This window comes from Pleurodeles waltl, chromosome 1_2, assembly GCF_031143425.1.
Source record: "Pleurodeles waltl isolate 20211129_DDA chromosome 1_2, aPleWal1.hap1.20221129, whole genome shotgun sequence".
Taxonomy (NCBI): domain Eukaryota; kingdom Metazoa; phylum Chordata; class Amphibia; order Caudata; family Salamandridae; genus Pleurodeles; species Pleurodeles waltl.
In genome coordinates, this window is record NC_090437.1 from 336,036,715 (window position 1) to 336,049,115 (window position 12,401).

The 12,401-nt window shown below is 46.3% G+C and overlaps 1 protein-coding gene across 2 annotated transcripts in view; it reads right to left on the bottom strand.

Moving 5' to 3' along the window:
- DENND4C (DENN domain containing 4C) overlaps positions 1–12,401 on the bottom strand; it is a 1,359,979-nt gene that overhangs the window by 664,486 nt on the left and 683,092 nt on the right. The window lies entirely within an intron of this gene.

Below are 12,401 nucleotides of genomic sequence, written 5' to 3' on the forward strand. Positions count from 1 at the left end.
TACAAATTGTTTTTCTTTGAAAAAACACCTTTGGTTTCAAGAGACTCATGATACCTCTCCTGAAAACCACAATGCACACTGACGCAGACTCCACATCAGATTGTATTATTTCATTCCTTGGGGTATGTTTGTGTGAAGAGGTGCTGCATGATATTACATCTGTTCACTGGGTACATATGGTATGTAGTAGAAAGCAGGAGGAAACAAGTATGGAAAGTAAAAGTGGTATCTTACTATCTGCTCACATTTGGTGATGTGGGTAGGGGGCATGAGAATCAAAAACATTACAAGCCGCAAACCCAATGTTACAGTAAATTAATGGTTTCTGTTTGCAGTGTGTGCTCTTGCATATCACATACTGTGCACAGACCTGAAAAGTAGTACCCAACCTCTAGAACAGTGCCTTGTGATCGTAGGCTTTGTTTGCTGGAACAAAGTTTGAAGTACAGCTGGGTCATCCTAGCTTTCTGGCATGCTTTAATATCCACTTTTCTTGGTAAAGGTATGAAGGGTATATCAAATAGCAGGTTTACATATGACTGCTGATGAGATGTTTCCAAAAACATACTGGCTCCTTTTCCTCACATGGAATATGCTTTTTTAATTTGCTATTACAAAGGTCCACCTACCTAGGCCTGCTTTGGAGATGGTAGTCTGTTAGTAATAACCTTATTTTAAACAGGAGACACATTTGAAAAACAGTATGATAATGTCTGTTCTAGAAGTAGGTGGTGATTGCCATCAGATGTTCATGTTTAGAGGTGTTAGAGATGTAAGCTAAACCTGCTTTTGGTAATATGTTAACTGCATGAAGGTCCATTTTTTTTGTTCAGTAAATCATGCAGTAGGTTTTCAGGTTCTTTAATAATTAGCATACATTTTGGGCAGCTGCAGGCACTCAAATTCTAGGACATCAGTTCCCAAGTCATCAAACAGAGGCCTGACTGGGATGAAACAGCTAAGCTTCATGGTGCCTGAGTAAGGGCAGTTTATTCTGTTGGTGAATGGACATCTCCACTAAGAGTATGAAGGTTGGTGGGCCCAGGTTGGTGCAACAAGAGTCAGTGTTGTCTGACACATACACAAATATCCCTCACTAATTTATTCACAGGGCATTCTGGGTACCTGGAAGCAATGTTTCATCATTCTGAATTTGTGGTGTGTGACAAACAGATATACCATTAGGGCTACCACCAGTAAACGTATTGGTTGACAATGTGGGGTCCATCTCCCACTGGCAAGTCTCCTAGAAACGTCTGCTGAGATCCTCCTCTAAGTTTTTGTCCACTTGCAACAGGTGTTCCTCCAACATGTGTAGTATGGAATCCTCAATCCCAGATTGTCTGAGACATCTTCAACAGCTGAGGTGGATAAATACCCCCTTGTTTTTGTATGTAACGTATATTGGTCCTATTGCCTGTGCAAATTCATAACATTCTGCTGTGGATTCTCATTTGCAACACATGTAGCAGTAACTGAACTGCCATAAGATCGAGCGGAGTGTCAATGAGGAAACCACTGCCTTGAATGGTGAGGTTGTTCATATAGGGCTTTTAATCTATTATGGATGCTTTCATGTTGATGGTCATGTGTGGCTCTGAGTCCGGAAATGATCTGTCCAATAACAAGCTCACTTTGTCCTGCCACTGAGGTTTGTGCTAAACACAGGGCACTAGATCCTCTTATTCACTGGTGTCTTGTGATCACTGTCTGGAAAGATAAACATGTAACTGATGTGGGTGTAAATGTGCACTCTGGGAAAAATCTAACTTATTACACCATCATTCCTACCAGTTTCATGATCTCTCTCACTACCGGAGGGTGTACCGTGTGGTAAAGAGGAAATTACATTTCAAAGGCCTTCACTGGTCTGGGATTATAGAGGCTTTGCTCGTGGCTGACTTCCTTTTGGCACAATGCTGTCACCTGAAACAGTGGGCCAGACGATCTATTTATTTTTAACAAAAAAAGTTCTTCAGCACACAAGAAAAATCTTTTTTGTTTGTCTAGAACATAATTCATAAACAATAACATTGTTTTATTCATTTTGTTTGCACATTTTTTGTACACCTGACATTGTCCTGGAAGAGTCTGACACAGGAACCCAGGTCTTTTAAAATGTAAAACATGACTTCGAAAGAGATGACATTGATGGCAACAAAAAAAAAAAGAAAAGAAAAAAAGGTATGATAAATGTCATCAAAACGTTAGAATTCCAAGTCAATGCAACTTGGTGGTATGTGGAATTTAAAGGTATTTCTAAAAAAAAAAAACAAAGAAAACCTTGCTCCACTAACCACAGAGGTTCAAGTCATTTAAGTTAGGAAGACTAGGGTTGGCAATCAAAATGTTTTTGTTTAGAGCTCTGAAATCAACACAAATATGAACTCCCATCCTTTTCTTGTTTATTAGTATGAGAGACCAACACTGAGAGGACTTAATTTATTCAATAATATTTTGGTTTACCATGATGTCACTCTTCGAATTCTGACTCAAAGTACACCCCAACTATTGGTATAGTATCAATAGGTCATTCAACAACAGACGTAAATCAAATCGGTCCGCAAATTAAATCTAAAAATTACATTACCGTTAGTCATTTGATAACAGTAGGACAAGTACAAGACAATACTTGATCACACAATTAACGGTTTATTATTTCAGCTAAAAGGCCATACAATGTATAAGTAAATGATTGCACTCTAAACTATACTTTATATACAAAAAAGACGACACAGAAACAGGTACCTCTAACAAAAATCAATGGCTCACACAGTGGATCACGTTTCGTATGTTTACATTTATTGGAGAGTGCAACAACTCTGAGTTTCTTGGCACTACCTACGGTTCAGTGCACAGAAGGCATTCTACTAGCAGATCAGCTACACTGTACCTAACTACGCTTCCTCAGAAAAGAGCCAAATTTTAATCTCTTCCGTAAATCGAAAAGGGTGGGCTCAGAACGCACTTCCAGAGGAATACTCTATTCCACAGCTCTGTTCACAATTTTCTGAAAGCTCTGTCAACCAATTGTTTACTCTCATAGCCTCGCATGACACCTAAGGCTTGATTTTGAGACCTCTAATTGCAAAAATGAAGATACCTTACCATTTTTTTTAAATCCCAAAATGAACGCTCACTGCCACTGTACATAAAATATGCCATGAACCCAGCTTTAAACTTAATCCGCTTCTGGAATGGGAGCCAATGACGCTTCTGCAAGTAGGCAGAGTTGCTTATAAATTTACATAGACTGAAAAGCGATCTCACTGTTGCACTCTGAATGGCCCGAAGATACTTTGTGAATGCTTTATGTGGAAGTCCTAAATATATAGGAGACACAATTTCCAGTGCGCAGGTCAAATTAATTATAAAAACTTGTCTCGAGACTATAAAATCAAACACCAATCATAAATAATAATAAAACCAACCTTAATATCCAGACGGCAATTTATCTAAACACTGAAAGTTCTCAAAACATGCTAATGATTCGAAGGTTAAATAGATCAAGTGTTAGTTTACTAAATATAAACGGTCTAATTTTTGAGACGCGTTCGCCAAGTTCCTAAGAATAAATCGATTGGTAAAGGGAGGCCAATTAGTACTGAACAATGTTCAGAGTGAAGAGGTTTATAACACCTATCCTTTCAGCAAACACATGTGTAGGAAGGTGGCTCTGCATATACTATCTCAAAGTGAGAGATAGTGTGCACAGACTCCAAGGGTTCCCCTTAGATCCTCCTCGGGGACCTGAACTTCCACCTGGAGAAAAACAACAACAACAACACCGCCACCCTGCTCGACAACCTCGGACTCAAGCAACTGGTGAACATCCCCATCCACACCGCTGGCCACACACTCGACCCCATCTTCTCCGCCAGCAACCACATCTCCTTCAGCCACTCCTACGAGCTACACTGGACCAACCACAGATGTGTCCACTTCACCTTCAAATGGGAGACTCACCACCATCGCACACAACAAATCCCCCGCAGACGCTGGAGCAAAATCTCCACAGAGCAGCTCCTCTCAACAATGAGCCAAAACCCACCAGCCAACATCACTGACGCCAACAACGCAGCCCACAGCCTCACACAGTGGATCACCAACTGTGCCGAAAACCTCGCACCACTTAAAAGCCCCCCAAGCTAGACCAGCATCAGGAAACCCCCATGGTTCACGGACACCCTCAAAGAATCCAAGAAATCCTGCTGAACCCTCGAAAAAACCTGGCGCAAGGAACGAACCACAGAAAACATGACAGCCCTCAAGATCGCCACCCGTGAACACCACCAGCTGATCCGCTCCACCAAAAGGACTTCATTCAAAGAGCGACTAGACAACAACACCCACAACAGCAAGGAACTCTTCAACATCGTCAAAGAGCTCTCCAACCCCAACCCCAGCGCCAGCTCCAACGACATCACACCCTCACAAGAACTCTGCAACTCCCTCGGTACGTTCTTCCACCGTAAGATCGCAGATCTACACGACAGCTTCGGACCCCAGACCCCGCCCCCTACCACCGAACCAGCAGCCCCACCACTACACTCAGCTACTGGACCCCTATCAGCTCAGAAGAGGCCAGAAGCATCATGAATACCATCCACTCCGGCTCCCCCTCGGACCCTTTCCCCCATCACATCTTCAACAAAGTAGACTCCGTCATCACCCCCCATCTCCGGAACATCATCAACAGCTCGTTCGCATCAGCCACCTTCCCCGAGAGCTGGAAACACGCGGAAGTCAACGCCCTCCTGAAAAAACCCACGGCTGACCACAATGACCTGAAGAACTTCCGCCCCATCTCTCTTCTCCCCTTCCCAGCCAAGGCCATCGAGAAGACCGCCAATAAACAGCTGACCGCCTTTCTCGAGGCTAACAACTCGCTCGACCCTTCCCAATCTGGATTTCGAGCCAACCACAGCACAGAAACCGCCCTCATCACAGTCACCGATGACATCAGGACTCTGATGGACAACGGAGAAACAATTGCCCTCATCCTCCTGGACCTCTCGGCTGCCTTCGACACCGTGTGCCATCGCACCCTAATAACCCGCCTCCGCACCACGGGAATCCTAGGACAGGCCCTAGACTGGATCATCTCGTTCCTCGCCGACAGAACCCAGAGAGTCCACCTCCCTCCCTTCCGCTCAGAACCCACCGAGATCATCTGCGGCGTACCCCAAGGATCCTCGCTCAGCCCAACCCTCTTCAATATCTACATGAGCCCCCTCGCCGCCATCGCACGCAAACACAACATCAACATCATCTCCTACGCCGACGACACCCAGCTGATACTCTCCCTCACCAAAGACCCAACCACCGCCAAAACCAACCTACAGGAAGGAATGAAAGACGTCACGGAATGGATGAAGCTCAGCCGCCTAAAACTGAAATCAGACAAGACGGAGGTTCTCATCCGCCAGGGACGGCTCCTGGTGGCCCACGGCGCTGGGCACCGCACCAACCCCCTCGGATCACGCCCGCAACCTCAGATTCATCCTGGACCCCCTCCTCACAATGACCAAGCAAGTCAACGCAGTCTCGTCATCATGCTTCAACACCCTACGCATGCTCCGAAAAATCTTCCGATGGATCCTCGCCAATACCAGAAAGACAGTTACCCATGCCCTCGTCACAAGCCGTCTGGACTACGGAAACACCCTATACGCAGGTACCACCGCAAAACTTCAGAAACGCCTACAACGCATACAGAATGCCTCCGCACGCCTCACCCTCGACATCCCTCGCCACAGCCACATATCCGCCCACCTGAAACACCTGCACTGGCTCCCCGTCAACAAGAGGATCACCTTCAGGCTCCTCACCCACGCACACAAAGCACTCCACAACATGGGCCCCGAATACCTCAACAGCCGCCACTCGTTCTACGCGCCCACCCGCCAGCTCCGCTCAGCCAGCCTCGCCCTCGCCACCGTCCCACGGATCCGCAGAACCACCACCGGAGGAAGATCATTCACCTACCTGGCAGCCAAAGCATGGAACTCCCTCCCGGCACACCTAAGAACTACCCAGGACCATCTCGCCTTCAGGGAACTCCTCAAGACTTGGCTTTTCAAGCAGCAGTAACTCCTCCCACCCCCTCTCCAGAGCCCTGAGACCCTCTCGGGTGAGTAGTGCGCTCTATAAATGCATTGATTGATTGATTGATTGATTAGAGGTTGATAGTGGCAAACTAAGCTAATACTAATGCTCTATTTTGTGGTAGTGTGGTCGAGCAGTAGGCTTATCAGAGGGTAGTGTTAAGCATTTGTTGTACACACACAGGCAATAAATGAGGAACACACACTCAAAGACTTAACTCCAGGCCAATAGTTTTTATATAGAAAAATACATTTTCTTAATTTATTTAGAACCGCAAGATTCAAGATTTGAGGTAAGTACATAAAATGCAAGGTACTTCACACAGGTAAGTATATAACTTTGATTTAAAACAGTAGTATACACAATGTAGGTTAAAATGGCAATAAGCTATTTAAAAAGTGGACACAGTGCAAAAATCAACAGTTCCTGGGGGAGAGAAGTTTGCTTAGGTTTTGCAGGTAAGTAAAGCACTTACACAGTCAGTCTCCTGGGCATAGGCAGCCCACCCCCGGGGGTTCAAGGTAACCCCAAAGTCACCGCACCAGAAAAACAGGGCCGGTCAGATGCAGAGATCAAAGGAGGGCCCAACACATAGGGGCCTATGGAGAAAAGGGGTTCTCCGGTTCCGGTCTGCTGGCAGGTAAGTACCTGCGTCCTCGGGGAGCAGACCAAGGGGGGTTTGTAGAGCGTTGGGGGGGGGTGGGGGGGGAGGGGGGTTCTGACACAAACAGGCACACAAAACACACCCTCAGCGGCACCGGGGCGGCCGGGTGCAGTGTGCAAAGTAGGCATCAGGTTTGCTATAGGAAGCAATGGATTGACCCAGTGGTCACTTAGGCGATGCAGGCAGGGCACAGGGGAGCTTCTCGGGCCACCGACTTGGCTAGGAAGAGGGCCGCCTGCTGGTCACTCCTGCACTGGAAGGTGGTTCCTCTTGGTCCTGGGGCTGCGGGTGCAGTGCTTGGTCCAGGCGTCGAGTTCCTGGTTACCAGGCAGTAGCGGTCAGGGGGAGCTTCTGGATCCTTTCTGCAGGTGTCTCTGCAGGGGTGTCAACTCGGGTTACTCGCGTCATCGCAGTCGCCTGGGAGTCCTCTCTGCAGTGTTAGTTCTCTGGAGCTCCAGCCGGGGCGTCGGGTGCAGAATGAGAAGTTTCACGCTTCCGGCGGGAAGGGAGAGTTCTTTCAAAGTTGCCAAAAAGTTGCAAAGTTGTTGCTGTTTTTGAACAGTGCCTCTGTTCTCTGGAGTTTCTTGGTCCTTCGGGTTCAGGGCAGTCCTCGGAGTCCTCAGAGGTCGCTGGTCCCTGTCGAATGCGTTGCTGTGCAGGTTCTTAGAGTCTGGAGACAGGCCGGTAGGAGCTGGGGCTAAGTAAGTTGTCGTCTCCATCGTCTCTGCGGGGCTTTGTAGGTCAGCAGTCCTTCTTTGTGTAGGTTGCAGGAATCTGATTTCCTAGGTTGTGGGTCGCCCCTAAATACTGAATTTAGGGGTGTGTTTAGGTCAGGGGGGCAGAAGCCAATGTTGACTGTCCTGGAGGGTGGCTACACCCTCTTTGTGCCTCCTCCCTGAGGGCAGGGGGGCACATCCCTATTCCTATTGGGGGAATCCTCCAATCTCAAGATGGAGGATTTCTAAAGGCAGGGGTCACCTCAGCTCAGGACACCTTAGGGGCTGTCCTGACTGGTGGGTGACTCCTCCTTGTTTTTCTCATTATCTCCTCCTGCCTTGCTGCCAAAAGTGGGGGCAGTGGCTGGAGGGGCGGGCATCTCCACTAGCCCCGGGGTGCTGTACGAAAAGGCATGAGCCTTTGAGGGTCACCGCCAGGTGTTATAGTTCCTGGTGGGGGAGGTGAGAAGCACCCCCACCCAGAAAAGGCTTTGATCCTGGCCACAAAGTGACAAAGGCACTCACCCCATGTGGCCAGAAACTCTTCTGGTTTTGGCAGGCTGGCAGAAACTGGTCAGCCTAGCACTAGGAGTCAGACAGGTATTCAAGGGGCATATCTAGGATGCCCTCTGGGTGTATTTTACAATAAATCCCACACTGACACCAGTGTGCATTTATTGTGCTGATAAGTTTGATACCAAACTTCCCAGATTTCAGTGTAGCCATTATGGAACTGTGGAGTTTGTGTCTGACAAACTCCCAGGCCATATTCTCTTTATGGCTACCCTGCACTTACAATGTCTAAGGTTTTGCTTAGACACTGTAGGGGCATAGTGCTCTTGCACTTATGCCCTCACCTGTAGTATAGTGCACCCTGCCTTAGGGCTGTAAGGCCTGCTAGAGGGGTGACTTACCTATGCCACAGGCAGGGAGAGGTGGGCATGGCACTCTGAGGGGACTGCCATGTCGACTTAGTCATTTTCTTCACACCAGCTGTGAGGCAGTGTGCATGCTGAATGAGGGGTCCCCAGGGTGGTATAAGACATGCTGCAGCCCTTAGAGACCTTCCCTGGCAACAGGGCCCTTGGTACTAGGGGTACCATTTACAAGGGACTTATCTGTGTGCCAGGGCTGTGCCAATTGTGGGAACAAAGGTACAGTTTAGGGAAGGAACAATGGTGCTGGGGCCTGGTTAGCAGGGTCCCAGCACACTTTCAATCATAACTGGCATCAACAAAAGGCAAAAAGTCGTGGGGTAACCATGCCAAGGAAGGCATTTCCTTACAGCATGTGTCCAAATTTGCTTACTATTGTTACGATCATGTCAACAGAGAATAAATGTTCTCCGGGAAGGCCAGATCTAATCAAGGAAAGAAACTAAGGTCTTTATCCATGCAGTTAGAGCTCAGGCGGTATTATTCATTAACTTGCAGATAACTTGGATCATAGATCCTGCTACAGCACTATAGTCAATTTAAACAACGGCAATACACACCACTCCATCATGCTCACTCTCATTCAGAGTAATTCAGCACCACAGAACACTAACCGAAATGTTTTTTCCACCAAAAGGTTTAAAAAAGAAAAGGTGTCAAAGTTGTAACCATATGTGTTGTCAAACCTAATAAAACCTGCATTTGAAGATAAGGCTTGTATCCTAAGAGACAGCAAATGCTTTTTCCAGCTTAAATGTAATGCAAATATGAAGGCCAATTATCTCTATACCAAATTAAGTTCTAAAATAAAACTATTGAGATCCATACAAACCCAGCTTTCCCTACGCTCTGGTTTCTTAAGAGAAATGTCCTTGTACTCCCTACATTAGCAGTGAGATTGTTTCGGACAGTCCCATATTTGGGTCGTGTGCTCACTGCACCACACATGCCCAACTTACAAGCCCCAAACAGAGGGAAACCAGTCTTGGGTTGCTTGTGTTTGGCTCTGGAAAGACCTGGCTTAGCAGTTTGGGCTTGACTGTTCCTATGGAGCAGGGTCAAGACTAATTTGCATATGGCTGGGTCCAAAATGAGTGGCACCGTGGGCAAAATAACGATCTGTTGGAATCCTACTCCGAGCGATAGCTAATGGTTAGACTTATTGACGCATTCCTCACACCATCTTCTGCCTTACTGATGAAGCTTATACCAGATACCCTCACTTTTATTATAAAACTCTACCAAGATGAAAGCTGTACAGAAATTATTGTAGCAGGATGGTACACTAACTTGGCTGACTTCTACATGAATAACCATAGGGAAAGCAATGATCCACTGTTGGGGGACATCCCTTTGTCTTTCTATCAGCTATACCACTCCAGGGTAAACAGTGTGCAAAAAATCATGAAAATTACAGAGCGTTTGTAAGTTTTGTCAAAACATGAGGCACTACAAATCTGCTTATCATATCGTTCACTGTGGAGGTTGGAATACAAATACAGAAAACAGGGACTGGGTTCTCATTTCTTTTACTCAAAAACCATGGGCCACAATGTTCATGCATCGGAGTCATATATGATAAGCTAAACTAAATAAGAGTGCCTTTGGCAAAGTGTGATCAATCTTGCGTAGTGTAGGAAGACACAATAATGACAACTTAAACAATTGCCCCTGGTCGTACAGCTTACAAATATTCTCCAAAGCCTTTCACACATTTTAAGGCAATTAAAAGAGGACCCTGATGAAAAACTAGCAGTATTGCTAGATGCTTTAAAGGCCTTTGAGTGCATTAGTGTCATATAGGTATACACTCTGGGTAATAGTTAAGTGGGGCTAGGTCAAAATTTAATTGGCTTTATAGGGCACCTACTGAACAACTTAACAGCAGAACACATCCCTTTTGTTGAGAGACACTAGCTTGGGTTTTCCCTCTAACTCCCAGTTTGCATCCCTTGGCCCTAGAAACTTCAGTAGCAACAAGTCACCAGAAACAGAACATACTTGGCAACATCACATGGGCTGGTGAATAAAAATAGTTATATGCAGACAACATTCTCATTAAGCTAGTGAATCTCTTCCGGAACTTAAGTCCCAAAATATTAGTATTTTCCCGGTTCTCAGTTCTGTTTAACAACGTAAATAGTTGTTTTTAGTTCATTTGACTCCGTCGTAGACTCAGGTCATCAAACAGAAGCTCATAAATACGGCCTCTTGCAGAAGGAAGAATAGAAGAAAAGAGCCAAGAGAAGCAGTGATGGCGAGAAAATGGAAGAACGCAAAAATGGCTAGGTGGAGGGGTGACTGGAGAGAACGATGGATGAAAAGAAGGATGGAGTGGATGGAGAGGAAGCTAGAAATAGAAGGATGAGGAAGATGAAGAGATGGAGATAAAATGGAATGAAATCATGGACTGAGGAGGAAGAAAGGGGAGAAGGATAAATGGATGAAAAGACAAAAAAGAAGGAAGTAGACGTTTGGAGAGAAGGACTGGTGGATGAAAAGACAGGATTAATAGATGATGGATGCAGAGATGGATGGATGGAGAAAAGGGTGGATGGGGAGGAGGTTGCATGGGCAGGGCGGTGGGTGGATGAGAGATGGAGAGAAAAACAGTGATGGAAGAAGGAATGAGGCATGAGAGATAGATTAGAAGTAAGGATCGAGAGATGGCAAGAAAAAAATGAATGATGGATGGAAAGAAAGAAAGCAAGAAAAGGATAAGCGAAAGAAGGATGAGAGAAGGAAGGAGGGTTAAAGAAAGAAGGGGGGAGGAAAGGGCAGCTAAAGAAGAATAGAGAAAGAAGAAATTAAAGAAATGTAACAGTTTTCTCAGGGGAGAATCTTCTGAATGACTGCATGGCTCATGGTTTATTTTTTAGCGTCACACTTGCAAGAGACTGTTGTGTACAGCCAAGTGTTTGGAGTCCACCTGTCACTTAACATTTGTTGACTTGCATGCCACCCTGCTTTAGATCCTTGTAATTCGTCACTGCAGCCTTGGAATAATTTCCTTTCCTCAGTGTGGAGCAGGCACCAAGCACTGATTAATTAACTTATTCAGTGCCCATTCGCTACTCCCAACATGACTGAGGCACCATTTTGTTCTTTTTAACTTCTAGTGCCCTGCAAACAGAAGGCTTGTGAGTGGCAAAAAAATGCCCAGCAGGACAAACAAAATTGCTATGTTTTATTTCTTTATACCTAAATTTCTTTGATTTTGCAAAGTTTGCTTGTAGGTGCTGTTCTCAAAAGAGGATGATTATCTTGTTCTAAATATTGCTAAATGAATGTTTCTTTATCATGTGTAATTTCTTTAATGATGCTTTAACACATAATCGTGCAGTACACTCCAATCCACACTATTCACCCGATTCCAACTCTCCCAACCCACTGCAATCCAAAGCTAGGTGCCCCACTGCAATCCAAAACAATCTGCCCCACTCCCAGCTACCCTACCCCAGTCTGCCCTGCGACAATCCAAAACAATCTGCCCCACTCCCAGCTACCCCACCCCAGTCTGCCCTGCGGCAATCCAAAACAATCTGCCCCACTCCCAGCTACCCCACCCCAGTCTGCCCTGCGGCAATCCAAAACAATCTGCCCCACTCCCAGCTACCCCACCCCAGTCTGCCCTGCGGCAATCCAAAACAGTCTGCCACACTCCCAGCTACCCCACCCCAGTCTGCCCTGCGGCAATCCAAAACAGTCCGCCACACTCGAAAACAATCTGCCCCGCTCCAATCCAAAACAATCGGCCCCCGCTCCAATCCAAAACAATCGGCCCACCGCTCCAATCCAAAACAATCGGCCCACCGCTCCAATCCAAAACAATCGTCCCACCGCTCCAATCCAAAACAATCGGCCCACCGCTCCAATCCAAAACAATCGGCCCACCGCTCCAATCCAAAACAATCGGCCCACCGCTCCAATCCAACACAATCGGCCCACCGCTCCAATCCAACACAATCGGCCCACCGC